Raw genomic sequence first — 18,716 nt, forward strand, 5'->3', positions numbered from 1 at the left:
GAACTGCATCACTATTCGGGAAAACGGGTCATTCGGAGGGGTGGCTTCAGGGAAATGATATTGAGAGAAACGACAGTAGCACAATTATGAAATTAATTAAGACACAATTAAGAAAATTTTAAAACAGCATTTTCCTCCTAAGATTATGGTTGGGTCTGCCGATGAACCACTTAGCCACAAAACCACCTCTTTCCACCATCGTGATTTTTTGACCGTACAAACTTTTTGAAATTTGTATGCCACACCCCCCCTTCCATAGAAGACCAAGTGATTTATGGACGGCAGCTGAGATGGTTTGCCTGAGAAAAAGGTAGCAAACACTCGCCGTTCAATAGATTTTTTAACTCAATTCCGATTTTATTCGCTTGAGATCCTAAATAGTGAATTTGACAAAATAATATTTTGGGTGAATTGACGTCTGTGTCCGGAATTCGAAGCTTCTGGGAATTCGAATCAATTCAGTAGGTACATTTCTTAACGACAAAAAACCTAAACTACCAATTTTTTTCCACTCTTTACAAACGTATAAAACCCATTCTGGGGAATGTCCTATTCTGGGGAATATCCTATTCTGGGGAATGGTTTTCTGGGGAACGTCATTCTGGGGAATGTCGTTCTGGGGTTTGACTTTCTGGGAAATGTCCTACAACCATTAAAACATCATTTTTTAAATAATCAATCATTTACCTTTGGCTTCAACACAAATTATCTACCTCTATTGTATTTGATTTGCATCTTCCAGTTATTGACCAGGAATTTGACCTTGAAAATTTTGAACCTCATAGAGTTTATAATAATAGTCCTTGAGCTACTGAACAACTTTGTCGAAGACGCCAGCTCTCTAAGCGGTCAGGATCCTGAGCTATCCACAAAACAAAAGTTCTATGCTCACTAGCGCCGCCTGGTGGCGGAATTTTGAATCTCATAGCTTTCATAGTGATAGCGTTTAAGCTACTGAACAACTTTGCCGAAGACGCCATCTCTCTAAGCGGTCAGGATCCTGAGCTATTCGCAAAACCAAAATTCTATGCTCACTAGCGCCGCCTGGTGCCAAAATTTTGAACCTCGTAGCGTTTATGATGATAGTCCTTGAGCTACAGAACAACTTTGTTGAAGACGCCATCTCTCCAAGCGGTGAGGATCCTGAGCTATCCACAAAACAAAAATTCTATGCTCACTAGCGCCGCCTGGTGGCAAAATTTTGAACCTCATAGCGTTTATAATGGTAATCCTTGAGCTACTGAACAACTTTGCCGAAGACGCCATTTTTCTAAATGGCCAGGATCCTGAGATATCCGCAAAACAAAATTTTCATGCTCACTAGCGCTGCCTGGTGGCAAAATTTTGAACCTCATATCATTTATAATGATAGTCCTTGAGCTACTGAACAACTTTGTCGAAGACGCCATCTTTCTAAGTGGTCAGGATCCTGATCTATCCACAAAACAAAAATTTCCATGCTCACTAGCGCTGCCTGGTGGCAAAATTTTGAACCTCATAGCGTTTATAATGGTAGTCCTTGAGCTACTGAACAACTTTGTCGAAGACGCCATCTTTCTAAGCGGTCAGGATCCTGAGCTATCCACAAAACAAAAATTCTATGCTCACTAGCGCCGCCTGGTGGCAAAATTTTGAACCTTATAGCGTTTATAATTATAATCCTTGAGCTACTGAATAACTTTGCCGAAGACGCCATCTTTCTAAATGGCCAGGATCCTGAGATATCCGCAAAACAAAATTTTCATGCTTACTAGCGCTGGGGGGGGGGGGTACATTCCCAAATCCTGGCGTGATATTTCTGTAAAGTTTATCCCAAAAGGAGGACGTGCGTCGTATGAGGAAGCGAAGAGTTTTAGACCAATCAGTCTGACCTCTTTTCTTCTGAAATGTCTGGAACGCATTATCGATCATCACATCCGTGATGTTTATTTGACAAACATGCCTCTTCATGTGAATCAACATGCTTACCAATCTGGAAAGTCCACTGTGACTCTTTTACACAAAGTTGTATACGATATCGAGAAAGCATTCGCTCAGAAGCAATCGTGCTTGGGTGTTTTCTTGGATATTGAGGGTGCCTTTGATAACGTGTCTTTCGATGCCATATTGGAAGCCGCACGAAACCATGGGCTACCTACAATGATTACCAATTGGATTCATCAAATGCTCAAAAACCGACATCTCTTCTCGACATTGCGTCAAGCAGCGATTCGAAAATTGGGTGTTTGCGGATGCCCCCAAGGGGGAGTCTTGTCACCACTTTTGTGGAATCTCGTAGCAGATACGCTATTGAGGCAACTCAATAATTGCGGTTTTCCAACTTATGGATTTGCCGACGACTATCTAGCTCTGATAGTTGGTATGTGCATAAGCACCCTATTCGACCTGATGCAAAGTGCTCTTCAGGTAGTCGAGACTTGGTGTCGCCAATATGGCCTTTCGGTTAACCCGAATAAAACATCTATTGTTCTTTTTACGGAAAGACGAAACCGCGATGGAATTCGACCTTTACGTCTTTTTGGCACTGAGATTAATGTGACTGATCAAGTAAAGTATGTCGGAGTCATTCTAGATTCCAAACTTTTATGGACAGCTCACATTGATTTCAGAGTCAAAAAAGCTTGTATGGCCTTCGGTCAATGCCGGCGAACCTTTGGTAAAACTTGGAGCCTCAAACCCAAATATATCAAAAGGATTTACACAACAGTTGTTCGACCAATATTGGCATATGGATGTCTTGTGTGGTGGCAAAAGGGCGAAGTGAGAACAATCCAATCAAAATTGGGCCATCTCCAAAGGATGTGCTTGATGGCGATGTCTGGTGCGTTCTCTACAACTCCCACAGCAGCGCTCGAGGCCCTTTTCGACGTTGCGCCACTACACATATATCTTAAACAAGAAGCACTTTCTTGCTCTTACCGTTTATGGGTACTGGATCTACTGGAGAAAAATCCAGTGAATCGTAGATCTACACACACTTCGTTGTTTCCACTTTTGGTGAATTGGGACAAAATTGTCCTTGCTCCAAGTGATCTCACAATTGCTTGTAACTTTCCTTACAGGACATTTACCACACAATTCCCTTCACGGGAAGAGTGGACGTCTGGCTATTTGGAAAAAAGCATATCAAACAATATAGTATGTTACACTGATGGCTCCCTTCTTGAAGGTAGAGCTGGTGCAGGAGTATATTCTCGTGAGCTAAGGCTGAATCAGTTTTACTCACTTGGTAGAAACTGCACCGTTTTTCAGGCGGAAATATTTGCTCTTATGTGTGGAGTGCAATCAGCACTTCAACAGCGCGTAATGAGTAAAGTCATATACTTCTGTTCAGATAGTCAGGCTGCTATAAAAGCTCTCGCTCCGGCCAACTCAAGGTCAAAGCTTGTTATCGCATGTCGAACTCAAATTGAGGAACTGAATTCAGTCAACTCTGTAAACCTTGTATGGGTACCTGGCCATTCTTCCATCGCTGGAAATGAATTGGCTGATGAGCTAGCTCGCGATGGAGCATCGCATGACTTCATTGGCCCTGAGCCGGCTATTCCAATTTCGAAGTGCTGGGTGAAGCTTCAGATAAATTCTTGGGCGGCAACTCAGCACAAGCAATATTGGAATAGTTTGGAGTCGTGTCGTCAAACAAAATTGTATATTACTGAGCCATCTCCAAAGGTGGCGAAGTATATAACAAATCTGTCAAAGCAGAATTGCAGTCTCTTGGTAAGAGCGTTGACAGGCCACTGCCGACTCAACTATCACATGGCAAATATTCAGCGTGCTGACTCATTTGTGTGTGATAGTTGTGACTCCGATTATGGAACTTCGTATCACCTGATATGTAACTGTCCAGTTTTTGCGCAAATGCGATTCCAATTACTTGGTAAACACTTATTAAGTGAAACTGAATACAGAAGCCTGAATCTTCAGGACATTCTGTTATTCTTAACCCGCTGTGGTAATGAGCTATAGGCTCTCTTTACGCTCATGCGTTTTGCAGTGCCCTTTTTAGGGCGCTGTTCGAACCCATTGTGGTATGGAGCTACATGCTCTCATTTCGCTTATGCGATCTTCCCTCTTCAAGGGACCCCACTCCTATTTCCTCCCATCTTTCCCTTCCCTTTCCTCTCCCATCGGGTAGATGATGAAATAGGCTCAAATATGGCGATGGCACAAATCTCCCAACTGGTGGGGAACGTGCCTTTGGAGCCGGCCTACTGATACCTGATACCTGAAATGGCCAGGATCCTGAGATATCCGCAAAACAAAATTTTCATGCTTACTAGCGCTGCCTGGTGGCAAAATTTTGAACCTCATAGCGTTTATAATGGTAGTCCTTGAGCTACTGAACAACTTTGTCGAAGACGCCATCTTTCTAAGCGGTCAGGATCCTGAGCTATCCACAAAACAAAAATTCTATGCTCACTAGCGCCGCCTGGTGGCAAAATTTTGAACCTTATAGCGTTTATAATTATAATCCTTGAGCTACTGAACAACTTTGCCGAAGATGCCATCTTTATAAATTGCCAGGATCCTGAGATATCCGCAAAACAAATGTTTCATGCTCACTAGCGCCGCCTGGTGGCAAAATTTTGAACCTTATAGCGTTTATAATGATAGTCCTTGAGCTACTGAACAACTTTGTCGAAGACGCCATCTTTCTAAGCGGTCAGGATCCTGAGCTATCCACAAAACAAAAATTTCCATGCTCACTAGCGCTGCCTGGTGGCAACATTTTGAACCTCATAGCGTTTATAATGGTAGTCCTTGAGCTACTGAACAACTTTGCCGAAGGCGCCATCTTTCTAAATGGCCAGGATCCTGAGATATCCGCAAAACAAAAAAATCATTCTCACTAGCGCCGCCTGGTGGCAAAATTTTGAACTTCATAGCGTTTATAATGATTGTCCTTGAGCTACTGAACAACTTTGCCGAAGACGCCATCTTTCTAAGTGGTCAGGATCCTGAGATATCCGCAAAACAAAAGTTTCATGCTCACTAGCGCCGCCTAGTGGCAGAATTCCGCAATTCAATGACCACCATATGTTAGCCCTTGAACTACTGAACAATTTTGCTGAACATCATGATCCTCTATTTTGAATACTTTTTAAGATAATGATCATTGATAGAAACGGTCGTTAATCTGAATTTCGGTCGTAAAAAAGTGGTCGGAAAAAGAACCGTCGGTAAAAAAACGGTCGTAAAAAGAGGTTGGAGTGTACTATGAAATGCAAAGAAAGCCACTTTTAGCCTGCTTTAGCCAGACGGTCAAAAGAAAGTCTGAAAAAATGTTTACTTACATGCAGATATAATTTACACTTATTCACTACACCCTAATTGGCTTAACTTGAAATATCTGGCATCACTGTATCAAATTTTATGCAATCAAATCAACAATGACATCAATCAACAACAGATCGGAATAATCTGTTCAGACAGGTTTACCACAGACAAACAGACTAAATATCATACACTCTTTTCATCGTTCACTTTTCTAACCTTAGTTCCATATATGAAGTAGGTGGTCAATTAGGGATTCCGGCTCCGACTACTTTTGCTGAATACCGATTCAGCGGTACTACATCGATCAGTATCGGTAGGGTTTATGGACATAGGTCGAAAGACAAAACGTCGAAAGGACAAAAGGCCGAAAGACAAAAAGTCGAAAGGACAAAAGGTCAAAAATGATTTGCTTTGTGGGAAATTTTTCCATATTTGAAAAATGATTTTTGACCTTTTGTCCCTTCTTATTTGTTCTTCGACCTTTTGTCCTTTCGACCTTTTGTCTTTCGACCTTTTGTCATAGATTCATCGGTAGTACTAGTAAAATACCGATAATGAATTTTTTTCCCACTAAACCAATAAAAAATGTTATAGTTATCATGTTGTTCATAAGAAATCCCTATATTTTAGTTTTGTTCACAATTATAACATATATGCATTTTACAATAAATAGCATCATACAAAATAAAACAGTGGAATTACTGAAATCTTAAGATGATCATATTAAAGATCATGTAACAAAATTTGTTCATACATTTTTCTATGATAACATTTTGTTGAGTTTGTTCATTTGTGGTGATCGAACCCATGTATAAAAGGGACCATTCATAAATTACAACCTGCTTACACTGCTCATCTACACTTACTTGTCCCATTTTCTATGTAAACCTTATAAGCTGCGAGCCAAATATGCGTAGAACGGCAGTACACGAAGGCGATTGTGGATTGTGTAAATATGTTTTAATGCGAGAAAATCGGTAAGTATGCATTTCAAACTGTTTAATTGCTTTTTGGTTTATATGAGTGGCACCCAATATCAGCATCCGTACTAGCTTTGGCTGAGTTTAAATTGATATTTCGAATATTTAAGTTGTCATTACGATTAATCGATATTTTGAATCGATGTTTGGAGCATCTAGAATCGAATGAATTGATTTTCTTAATTCGAGTTTTCGATTAGATTCATTTTGTAGAAATCGATAAATATTTCTTAATGAATTGATGGGAGAGAAACCAAATTTTTAATTAGTGAATCTGTTGTATCGAATATGAAAACTGATTTTATTGAAAGATGTTGGTGTCGACTGCTAATTCATTTGATCCCATCCCAAACTTCATAAATTTCCATTCAAATATATAGATGCAAAGGATTCGATTAAATCAATAAAAAGATTCGACAGTTCAAATGTGAATCGATTCAGTAACATCGATGCTATGGATAAATTTGCTCAACGCTTTGTACACTGAATCCTTATACGAGAAAGTGAGGTAATTTATTTCTTGGTCTCTATTGGACAGTTGACCGAAGAGGCTCAAGAGGATGTAACAAGCAGGGTTGGAAAAAATTTTAAACTCACTCTACAGTAGCCAAACAAAGCCAATCACAGTCAGCGAAGCCAGTGAAACTCACGTCCATCGCTGCTGTAGGCAAAATGCCTTGAAAATTGCAAAACACCCGTTGCTAAGGGCAACCCGAAATTACTGTAGAAAAATGTTCTATTTCCCGCTGCATTTCCCGCATTTAGAGCCTTCAATGACACTCATGATTTAGAAAATTCATGCACCCAACAGAGGCTACTTGATGAGATTCACGTTTTTGAACTACTGTACTGGGAGAGCCACGTGATTTTCGCGAAAAGTCAAGCCTACTACTATTACCATTCCCAGCACTGGTAACAAGGATATTAAGAATTGCAGGGAGGATCTCCAGAATTGATATTGACTAAGAATTATTACACTGTTTGTTGGCGACATCAAATCCTGTGATTACATCTATTAGAGCATTCCCGAGAAAAAAGTGTTTCCTTATCAGGATGGAAAAATCTTTTGGTTAAAATAGATAACGAACAAACCAGTGATAGCGAAGCTAAAAATAATGATGATAATCTTAAACATTAATATTTACTAATTTATGGATTGCATATGAATTTTAAAGGAAAAAATAAATGTTTCATAGTTATATTATACATTTTATTTTTTGCTTTGATCTCCGAAAAATTCTCAAGAAAGGACTGAGACTTCCTGCAGAAAAAATAGCAATAAGTGTTTGTGTTTTTCTGCAGAAAATAAACAGCTAACGTTGGAAAGGTGAACGACGAAAAGTGTGTTGGATATGTTGTCTGTTTGTCTGTGATAAACTTGTCTGAACAGATTATTCCAACCTTTTGTTGATTGATTATATTGTTGACTTTATTGCATAAAATTCGATACAGTGATGCTAGATATTCAAGTTAAGCCAATTTAGGGTGTAGTGAATAAGTGTAAATTATATCTGCATGTAAGTAAACATTTTTTCAGACTTTTTTTTGACCGTCAGGCTAAAGCAGGCTAAAAGCGGCTTTCTCTGCATTTCATAGTATTAGTTTCAAACCATTGGATGAGCAAGTTTCAGACTGCGGAAATGTGCGCGACCTAATAATTTTAGTGTCGAAAAGGTGCGAAATTTTAAATAAAACCTTCAATTACTCGAAAAGTATGAGAGATAAAAATATGCTCTTATGGAGAAAGTTATGCGTTTTTGCAAGTAACAAATAACACTAGAACAATTGAAAATTGTACAAAATTATCCAACCAAGTTATGGTGAAAAAAGTGATTATTAGGGGCGTTCCACAAAAACTCCACATATGTACATGAAAATAAAAAAATATGCATACGGTGTCTTCAGCAAAGTTGTTTCTTCTAATATTTCCTACGACTTTCCCGAATAAAGTTTATTTTTGAATTCATAAATACGAAAAATAAAATTTCGTTCTCACTTTTAGGTGGATTAATCACCAAATTGACACTTTCATAAAATAGCGATTATTTTATGGAAAAACTTTCCCGAAGACTAGTAGTACTAGTTAGTACTAAAATCATGTTTTCAAGGTCAAAACAATTTCGATCACGTTTTTCAGCGACGGATACAGTGTGTGGCTGTGCAAATCTCGGTTAAAATTAGCCGAGATTCGGAATGCTGTGTATAGATTGCTTAAATAATCATTCATGCAATTTCTGCCTCTATCCTTCGTAGGAACTGGTTTTGGCTATAGGCTCAATTATACCCATAATGGCACCGTTTTACACTGAAAACTAGCATGGAACATTTCGTGGGTAGTTCATTACACTCACATGAGAGAGCTACATTTATTTATTCGTTCAAATTCATTTGAGGAATAGCAGACAAATATATTTTTCCTAATGGTTTTAACTTTTATAGTCAATCAAGGCCAATTTAGGAACCGAAGTTAAGAATGTGGCTGAAACTGGTTCTGGTGGCCTATATTAACCAACACGATTTTCATTGCAAAAATAAACTTTATGCTCAGTTTTAATATTTTCTATACAGAATATGTATTGAAACCTTTATTTGGCGTATTGGCAGTACATGTAGGACTGTCCATGTATTTTTTTAAAATATTTCTCTTTAGGCTGACCAAAATTAGTGTTTTTACCTTAGTTCAATTTAAAAAAAATCTTCAAACAAATTGCAAGAACAATGCAGGAAATACTCTTCATGTAATCACTGGAGAAAAGTTCTTATTTTTCTTAGCATTGCTTCCTCATTGGGACAGAGCCCGCTTCTCAGCTCAGTGTTCTATGGGCACTTCCGCAGTTATCAACTGAGAGATTTCTATGTCAAAGTTGCCATTTTTGCATTCGTATACATATCATGTGACAGGTACGATGATACTCTATATGCTCAGGGAAGTTAAGGAAGGTCCCAAGAGCCTACTCCTAAAGGGTATTCCTGGTAAATTATGTGGATAAATACCAATTGAAAGTTACTATCATTGCTTTGTACCGTGAAAGTTGCAAAAAGTACAATTGCTTAAAAGGTAATAAGCTATCTACGAAATTCACGAAACCAAGGTCCCTGCAGAATAAATCCAAGCTATGGCAATGATGGACATACACGAAGTGAATAGTTTCCCTTCACGATGAACGCCAAATCGGATCCTATGATGACCAGGCGTTTATCGAAGCACAAGCCCATGATTACGGGCGACAAACAGGTCCGCTCTCATTCCCTAGGAGCTGTCGAAAATCGATAGGGATTAGCATGAGCTCACATTTCTTTCACTACCTATTAGCTAGTTTCCCTGCTGTTTCTTACTCTTTTGATGAACTATTTGCTCCGTTTCGAAAGCAGTAGCAAACCTTCAGAATTCTGGTACTGCAGACCGTAATTGCATTAATGTTTCCCAACACGAACATCCGCCGGGATACACGTACCTTAAATAGGAACCCCCATCGGTGTAGTTTGTTTCGCAACTTTAAGCTAGGCAAATGGAAAACTTTTTTTTTTCAAACTACTCCCTATTTCCCACTGTTTCAACAGTGCAGAGGCTTGCAACTGATAAATTGTGTATGCAGAAAATCGATCCAACAGTGTTCTCCTCAATTCCGCAGACACGTTTCTTTCGAGCATATCTTCACTGTCGTCACGATAGACGATTTTCCACACATTATTCAAATCACTTTAACACCTCTTCAATCAAAGCAGGCCCACAAATCGATGGGGAATGGCCAACTCTTGTTCTCACGGTGAAGGATAGGGTGCTCCAATCACCCCCTCCCCAACACTGATAAGAGAGCTTTCGCGTTCAATTTTCCAACCACGCTATCTCAAATTATACCACCGCGAGACACGAGCATCGTACATCAAAAGCTAGGATCGTTGACCGTGGAAAAATCCTGTCTTTAATCGCTCAACACATCACCGCCCCCTAAAACACCCTTGACCCAACGTGACCACCCTTAGAATCCGTCACCTCCTTATCCGTATGCGATTCGTTCTTGCACAATCAGTCTCGAATGGTATTTAAAACAAGAAGGCAGTTTGCGAAACGATTCTCGCGGAAAAACTTCGACCGCACCGGTGAAAGCCACGACGAGGACTAACGAGCCAGTTCTCGTGTTTTGAAAGAAAATGAACTTTGTTTTCCTTCCGAGCGGTGAACGAACGGGTTGGGTCTGGTCCTGCGCATGGGGCAATTATAGTACTGGAAATGAAAGAATGGTCAGGACAAGTGCAAGTGTCCTCCCGAACAAAGTAGTCTCATGGCTAATTCAATTTAGATTTATATTTTAGCTTTAGCTTTGAGTTTTAGCTCCGAACTTTATCAATGATCTTTAGTCTCGAACTTAAGCCTTAAGCTTCGAGATTAATATTGAGCTTCGAGCCTTAGCTTTGAGTTTTAAATTCCAGTTTTATCTTCGATATTAAACCTGGAGCACTGGATTAGCACGCAAAATGAATTTAACCAAGTGATTAAATGTTACTTGGGAGCTTTAAGATTTCACTTGGCTAGCTTCCAGCTAGAGCTTAAAATTTAATCTTCAAACTTTAGCTACGATTATTAGCCTTAGCTTGCAGTTTTAGCTTCAGATTTTAGCGTCAAACTAGAGCTTCGAGCTTTAGTTTTAAGATTTGGCTTAAAGCTTGAGCTTCAAGTTTTAGCTTCAAGCTTTAACTTCGAAATTCAACTAAGATTTCTAGCATTAAGCATAAGCTTCAAACTTTAACTTCGAGTTTTTGGTTCGAGGTTCATTTTCGAGTTTTAGCTTTGAGCATAATTTCTAACTATCCAGCTTTTTACGCTTGCCATAAAACGATGAGGGGTGATTTGATTTTGACATTGCTTGCCGACAGATTTTATAGTTAAATCTTAGTAGACTGAAATTTAGGATTGTTGATTGAACTGTCAAAAATTTTCACTACGTTTGTTTTGCAGCAATTATTGGCTAGAGCAGTTGTTCCTCAGATTTATTAATTGTATTTTTATTCATTTAATTCATATCTTTTAGGAACCAGAAGATCAATACGACAATACTGACAAGAATCGAATTGCGAAATTATATCGTTTAATGGACATCATTATTTGTTAGCTATATCCCTACCAAATACTCAGGCCACACACTAGGCAAAGGATCCTGTGAGATTTTCCTGTTTTTTTTTTCTTACATAGGTATTGGAATACATACTGGAAAAGCTAACCAGAACGATACTCAACCTCGGAAGTGGTGCATTTGATTCTAATTCTATTGATTTTGGTTAGAGTTTCGATCCGATTGGTTTGATTAATGCTTGATTCAAATACGTCGAGGTCAGGGTCGGGTTCGAAAATTTGATTTTGTTTTTCATTTGCAGGTTCGGCTCGAGTTTGTAGGCTACAAAACTATGGGGGGTTGGGTTTTGGGCTTGAAAAAAGTCGTGTTGAGTCGGGTTTAGGTCGGGTTGGGTGAGAATTGTGAACAGATTAACATCCTGAAGGGAAGCTTTAGATGCATCAGAAACGATGAATTTGTCATCTTTTCAAACTCGGGTTTTATTCGGGTTTTCTTACAATTCGTTTCGGGTCGGGTCCGGATTTGCTTTTCAATGTTTGTCCGGGTTAGAAGATATAAAATAAGTCGGGTACGGGTAGGGTTCGGGTTTGAAAAATGTGAAACCTGACCATCTTTAGTATAGATATGTTTCGTCCCACGAAACGACTTCGTAATAAAGTCATAATAAAACACAACCAAGCGGTCTCTGGACTGGTTAGCCGAACTATCTACTAAAAACAATTTTCCAACTCTTTTTACAAACCAGTTAAAGAGATCTTGCCCACTTATTTGAAGTCATTGGATGCTTGGTGAAACTAGATTCTAGCTCAGTTGAAGGCCACGTGTATAACTTCTTCAAAATGGATTAGTTTCATAGCCAGAAGCTTCCTGCTTGTCAATCTAAAATATGAAACCGATTAGAATAAAAAGGGGAATTTAAAATAAGATCAATTTTCATTTCCAAAACACAAGACTTGAGTGTTTGCAAGAAATGTCAGAAGAGGGTGATTCAAAATTTATGGCATGCTAGCGTAAAAAGCTGGATAGCTTCCAGGTTTAGCTTCGTGATAAAGCTTCGAGATTTAAGCTTCAGTTCTGACAGGTCCGTCCGACTCGGGCTCAGATTGGGTACCACTTCTAGTACTGCATTTGGTCCCTCGGTAGTGCAAAAGGTACCCAAGTTTGACAGATCGCAGTACACTTTTCACGGCATTCTAGATTACCTTATGAGCCATAAAATTCTGGGCATCTGCAAGGGACATGGAGGTCTTTGATGTGTCTTTGGTTCTGAGCTTTAAGGATTAACTTTGAGCATTAGCTTCGAGCCACAGCTTTATGCTTTAACACTGAGCTTAAGCTTTGAGAATTATTTATTTAATTATTTTACTAACTCAGTTAGAATCAATTGAGAATTTGCTGAGAAACCAAATTTAGTGCATGGTATAGTAATTAATATAGGTATTCCACTAAACAGCTCGAAGATTTATTGTCATTTAGCTTTTAGTTTTTACTTCAAGCTTAACCCATATCCGCCCAGCGTCCTAAAAATAGGACAGATACCCCGAACGCCCAGCGTCCTATAAATAGGACAGTACTTGTAGTGCAAATATCTTGAAAATAAAGAGGTTTAGGAGAAAACTGTCTTCTGCAAAGTTGATCACAGGACTGCTGACTTCCACTTGGTAACTAATTTAATTCAGAATTAACTTACTAGGTGGCGCACAGACGCCAACAAATGTCGCATGTATAAGCAACATATTAAACAACTTTCCAGCGTTCAAATATTTGCTTCGTTTATATCTCAGTCCAGCGATGAGATACAAAATTGGTGTCTTCGACTAAGTTGAACAGCTAAATAATACCTATTCGCATAGAACCTTATAAATTCGGAAAACACTCCCAAGATGGCGCTAGTGAGCCAAAACTTTATTTGCTTATATCTTAGCCCAGTTATGAGATACAAAATTGGTGTCTTCGACAAAGTTGAATAACTAAATAATACCTATTCGCATAGAACCTTACAAATTCGGAAAACACTCCCAAGATGGCGCTACCCAAGTAACACAGAAAACATCTTCTCGGTCAGCTCTCTGAAAACTATGTTATATTCAGGTGTTAAAAATAAAATCCAATACATCTTCTGCTATAATGCCGTTCTGATGATGTTTTATGGAAACATATCTTTTAGGCAAGCACAGAAATCACAGTTACGTTATATTTCTGTTCGATTCTTGTATATATAACTTAGCTAAAATACTACCCATGACTAAAATTCAGCTGATGTAACTTAGTTATAAAGCTGCATACGAAAACATATTGCATACATCTCTGTTTTGATTGTTGTGATTATGATGTTATAATAATGCTTTTTTCTGTCAATTGAAAAACAAATTTAGCATCTCAGTTTCTCTTCGAAGATTGATGCAGAGATTTATATTTTGAAGCAAAACAAAATATGCAAAGATACGTTATGCAAATTGGTGATCAACGCAAGCGGAAAGAGGAAAATGAATGAAGATGGATGTTTTATTTAATAGTGTACAAAATGAAAAACTTGTCAGATGTTGTGATTTTTTCCGATGAAAAAGATTATTTTGTCTCAATGACGATGCTCACATTTACCATGAGTAAAAGATCATGTTTGTTTTTTTTTTATTTCTGTTGTTTTGAACACGTATTTGATACCTATTTAAAACATTCCAGTACCTGTTTTTTCTATGGCTACAATCAAAACAAGGCCATGTAACAGCACCGCTCAGAAAAATGAAGACAAATGAATTTGCGATTTTAAGCACGGCAAGTCAAGAATAAGTTCGACCCAGTCACTGTTTAATGTTTGTAGTACCACATCCTCAAAATATACAAATCAATGAAATTATCATCGATTCATAAACAAATAACCACTACAAAACTTTTTGACCCGCACTGTGCGCTGGTGGTCAACTACACCATGTTCCTTGATTGTTCGATCTGACGAAAATTTGACACAACCGTATAGCTTTCACGAAAAAATAAGTAGCAACTGTACATGTATAAGCGGCGCGTGAATAATCAATAAGTACAGCTCTTCGTTTCACCAGAAATCCGAAACCGCATATAAAAAACACATACCCTTTATGCACAAAGCTCACCTTATATTTTCCAATTCTGAACATAATAAAAAAATCCCAACTAAATTTTATGCACCAAGACATTCCTTTTTGATCACGGTACTTGCACTTGAATACATTACGAATCTTCTCCATTTGTTTATTTTTTTACAGCTGTCAAAACATTTCAAGCAATACACAATGTGCGCTTGTACTTTTACATGCCAGATTACATCTTGATAACTTGATTATAACTTAATGGTTATAATGATGTATGATAAAACTTCGACATAACAAATTCGAATGCTATGAGAAGTATGAAGCAGGTATTGTAAAACATCCAGGTGAACTAAGAAGATGTTTTAAAAGCCTTCCGTTCTTGCGCTTTTTTGGTTGTAAAGGCGTATGATATTCAGTATTGTACATTTGAACCAAAACAGTGATGATGTATGAAAGGTGTATTTTGTGCTTATTTATGACCAATTGTGTTACTTGGGTAGTGAGCCAAAACTTCATTTGCTTATATCTTAGTCCAGTTATGAGATACAAAATTGGTGGCTTCTATAAAGTTGATTAACTAAATGAGAACTATTCGTCTTAAACCTTATTTGTTCAGAAAACACTCAAAAGATGGCGCTAATGGTCGAACATTTTATATCTCAGTTCAGTGATGATATACAACGTTGGTGTCTTCAACAAATGTGTTTAACTGAATGAGATCTAGTCACCCGAAAACTTATTAGTTGGGAAAACACTCACTAGATGGCGCTAGTGAGCAGAGATTTTATTTGCTTGTATCTCAGTCCATTTATTAGATACAAAATTGATGTCTTTGACAAAGTTGATCAACTAAATGAGACCTATTCACCTAAAACCTTTTTAGTTCGGAATACACTCAAAAGAAGGCGCTAGCGATCGAATATTTTGATTGTTTATATCTCAGTTCAGTGATGAGATACAACATTGGTGTCTTCGACAAATGTGTTCAACTGAATGAGATCTATTCGCCCGAAAACTTATTAGTTCGGAAAACATTCACTAGATTGCGCTAGTGGGCAAATATTGTATTTGCTTGCATCTCAGTTCTGTTGTGAGATACAAAATTGTTGTCTTCGACAATGTTGAACAACTAAATGATATTTAGTCACATAAAACCTTATAACACTCACAAGATGGCGCTAGTGGGCAAAGATTTTATTTGCTGATATCTCAGTCCAATGTTGCTGAACAACGATCGGAAACGCGAGGCATGATGAATTTTCGTAGGCATCAAAACATAATCTGCGAATAAACACAAACAACCGTTCGGGCGCTTCATTCTTTCGTGTTTCATTTTCGGATCGCTGTTTCTCCCGACGCTATCATCGGGTGATTTTCCATCGCTCGATAATGTGAACGGTACGATCCACGCTGCCTGCTCTTCGCGAAGAACAGGAAAATATTCATTTCGATTATCTTCATGCGGGCTTGCAACAATCACGCTAAACTTGCTCCGCTCAAAAATGAGTGCCGAGCGCACAAAATTGGTCTCTTTTCGTGCAGCACAGATTCTGTGCAAAGGGGCTGTACACAGTTTTGTGCAAACGGTGGTAAACAAAGCTGAATGAGTGAATTGCGCACAGAGGAGGAACGCTTGGAATGCGGAATTTGTTTCCATTTTTGTTTTGCTTCTGAAAACATAAAAAAAAACATTCCAATTTTAAAGATTTTCAGAGATTTTTTCATTTGAATAGCCGAAGCGAAAGCAAATGGGGAAAAAAATTCGCATTTGCGACCATCTTCCGGCTTTTCGCTAGAAAACATCTCAGAAAATTCCCCATCTTACCAACGGCCAACTGTTTGCTGCCACGCGGGATATCATTGACAGTTCCGTTTCCATCGATCCCGGACAACCGAAGGCCAAAACGTCGGCAACTCACAGAATGAGTGCGACCTACTCAGAATTTTCACTCAGTCAGCCAGTTCTGCATTGGTTGCCTCATTCTGTGTAGTTTTAACACATGCGCTGCGTGGAGCTGGCTTAGCGTGGAGTGTTTGCTTGACTTAACGAGAAGAAGCAACCTTGCAATGAATCACGAGAATGAACAGCGCGTGGATAAATGAATCCTACGAGTGGAAAGGCTTCGCGAACCACTTATCGGGTTGTTCATTTTGCTTCTTCGGCGTTGCATCCGTTCGCTTTTTGCGATGCTCTTCGTGATGCAAAAATGAAAAATGAATTTTGGCGAATGTTGGATCGCGAAGATGCGTCGATCATTGTTCACGAAGAAGATCCATCGCAACCCTGTCTCATGGACAATGTTGAACAACTAAATGAATCCTATTCGCCTAAAACCATATTAGTTCGGAAAACACTCACAAGATGGCGCTAGTGGTCAAATATTTTTTTTTTATATCAGTCCAGCGATGAGACTGAAAAAAATCGAACTCTTGAAATTGGTATCTTCGACAAAAGTGTTTAACTAAATGGGATCTATTCGCCCAGAAACAAAGTTGTTTGGAAAATTTTCCCAAGATGGCGCTAGTAGACAAATGTATTATTTACTTTTATCTCATTGGATACAAAGTTAGTGTTTTTGACAAAATTAGAGAACTGAATGAGACCTATTCGCCTGGAAACTTATTACTTCGGAAATCACCTAAATGGCACTACTGGGCACACATTTTATTCGCTTATATATCAGTCCACTGATTAAATCCAAAGAAAGCTATTCGCCTAAAACCTTCTTAGTTTGGAAGTCATTCTCATGATGGCGCTAGTCGACAAATGATTTATTCGCCTATATTGAAGTGATGAAAAATTTGGTATCTTCGAAAACGATGATCAACTAAAGGAGATATTTTCGCAAAAAAAAAACGTATTAGCTGGTGTAGTATCCAAAGGGAGCACATAATAGTAATGAATGATACCATCACTTAATCTATTTTTTTAACCGTTGCACTTCTCACACTTTTACGACAAACCGTTCGAATTTTCAAAAGTAATAATCCATGATTTTTAACACTATTATAAACTGAGACTTTATTACAAATTATAAATAAATTTATTAACACAGCCAATCGCGTCAAAACGTGTTTTTTTTTTTCTCTCAGAATCACTTCGCACTACCGCCGTACACACCAACAATTCGTGCAGAAAATCGCCAATAAACTGACTTGGCTCAACGGAATCATGTTCGTCGAACCTCGTCTTCGAAGTTGTTTTCTATCTCCTTTTTGTCTTCATTCCTCATCTCTTTCTCTCCAATTCGTAGCCGCGCTGAATAGGCATACCATCATCCCGGCACAGCGTGAGCATGCTTCCCGAGCATCGATGAACATCTTCGTGTTCGTTTGTTTCAAGGTTTCTCTCGATCGGCTCTCGATAGATCTGTGCGAAGAAAGAACACACTGGAAAAATAATTGAATAATTTTGTTCGGATATATTGCATTCTATTCAACTTATCTGATATGCTTTATTCATTATACTACATTCGCCTTCTTCTCTACTCATGGAACCAAACTATTTATTACAAACAATTATCTTGTTATCCAAACTCGTATAATTCAAACACATACTGAAGGTCTACAATTACTTGTTTTCTCATTAAAAGCTTTAAACTGTTCTGCTACATCAAACTTCTAATTCTTTGTTCGCTACTTATTCTTAATCAACATTCGAATTATGTACTCCATTTGCATTTTATTTTTACTCATGTTTGATTTTTTTATCTCCTTAGAATCCTGTCTAGATAATATCTAGTAGATATAAGTACGTTCTTGTGTATTATTCCTAGCTTGACTACCCGTTATTTTATACAACTATGACTACTGTGTTTTTCCTACACTCCATGCAGTTATGTTAGAGGCGTATAAAAATGACGGTACGGATAAAGTCGTAAGTTGTTTACATATCCTCAAAGGGATGGGTTGATATAAGTTAAATCCGCCAGACAATCTTAATCCTCATTTCCAAGGTACAGCTCTTCCTACTAATTTGAACCAAGCTTAATTATATTGAAATGTAATCTTCTTGAGGCAACTCAATTACGAATATTTTAAATTCAATCTATTTTATCCAAGTTAACTTCAATACATACTAGCTACATACTAGCTACGCTAGAACAATTTTCAATACTATTCATAATTCAATTTTAGTTGATTAATTGTTAAAGCTAGCCTGAAATTGTTTAACAGTTTGCTACAAAACGCTTTTGGCTTTTCATAACGCATATAATTTCAAAATTCAGTTTAACTCTTATAAACTATTCAAAACAAGTCATTCAATTTTGATCAACAGGTGTCTTTTGAAGCTCATCCAATACACCAACAAAAAA

The 18,716-nt window shown here is 38.1% G+C and overlaps 1 protein-coding gene across 2 annotated transcripts in view; it reads right to left on the reverse strand.

Annotated features, from left to right (window-relative positions):
• Nucleotides 1-10,375, reverse strand: part of LOC5568181 (probable cationic amino acid transporter) — a 70,172-nt gene extending 59,797 nt beyond the window's left edge. The window contains exon 1 of one of the 2 annotated variants that reach the window (XM_021848214.1): nucleotides 10,255-10,375. The gene's annotated coding sequence lies outside the window, so the exon portion shown is untranslated. Of the gene's footprint in view, nucleotides 1-9,715; nucleotides 10,119-10,254 lie in introns of those variants that run through there. The other variant, XM_021848216.1, reaches the window with a different exon arrangement.
• Nucleotides 10,376-18,716: the final 8,341 nt, after the last annotated feature.

The sequence above is a fragment of the Aedes aegypti genome, chromosome 2 (genome assembly GCF_002204515.2).
Source record: "Aedes aegypti strain LVP_AGWG chromosome 2, AaegL5.0 Primary Assembly, whole genome shotgun sequence".
Classification (NCBI taxonomy): domain Eukaryota; kingdom Metazoa; phylum Arthropoda; class Insecta; order Diptera; family Culicidae; genus Aedes; species Aedes aegypti.